The sequence below is a fragment of the Triticum aestivum genome, chromosome 2D (assembly GCF_018294505.1).
Source record: "Triticum aestivum cultivar Chinese Spring chromosome 2D, IWGSC CS RefSeq v2.1, whole genome shotgun sequence".
Lineage (NCBI taxonomy): Eukaryota > Viridiplantae > Streptophyta > Magnoliopsida > Poales > Poaceae > Triticum > Triticum aestivum.
The window spans coordinates 499,107,546-499,108,417 of NC_057799.1; positions in this window are offsets into that span (position 1 = coordinate 499,107,546).

Consider the following 872-nt stretch of genomic DNA (forward strand, 5'->3'; position numbering starts at 1 on the left):
GACGGACTCCTCCGCCATCCGCCGCACGGAGCTCCGCCGCCGGCGACCCTCCGGCCTCCGGCCCCCCCTCGCCGGCCGTCGCCCCTCCGGCTCCTCTTCCTCCTGTCGGCGACCGCCATCGTCGAGCTCGAGCCAGACCTCGATCGGATCTGGACGAGTACTGTGTGCGTTGACTTCCCTCGCTTCCGTTTTTTCTTCCAAGTCATAATATTTTATCAGCATGTGCTTCTGTTCCCGATGCGATAACTCCGTGCATGTACGTCCGATTCGCGCATGTAATATGTCAAATTGTTCGCCTCGTGATGCTCTTCATTTTGTTCAATTGCACCATGTTCATTAGAGGTCATCTTGATGCCCAAATCTCTGTTGGAAGAGGGCTAGTTGCTGTTATTCTCTGGTTCTTGTCAGAACTTGGAGATTTGTCATTTTTGTATCATTTATTCTGTGCATCTTTTGAGCATGAGCTCTACCTGTGTTTTGAAGTATGCCATGCCATCTTTCCAGTGGTGTAGTCCATGTATTTTTGTCATCTCCAACGGTTAACCGGGCATCCGCAAAGTCCATTTGAGTATCCAGCAAAAACCCCCTCTAAAACCAGCCCAAAACCCACCAAACTCTCTTCGATGCTCTAGGTCGTTCGATCACGATCGTGTGGGCGAAAACCGCACCTCATTTGGAGTCTCCTAGCTCCCTCTACCTATTTATATGTGGGCATCCCGAAAAATGAAACTGCAGTCGAAACCCTAAATTTTTCCCTCCGCGCCGCCGGACGCGTCCGCCATCGGCCGGACACGTCCGCCGCCGCAACCGACGAATCGCGGCGCGCCATGTCGCCGCCGGGTCCTCCCGCCGCCGCCGGCCCACAGGCCCAT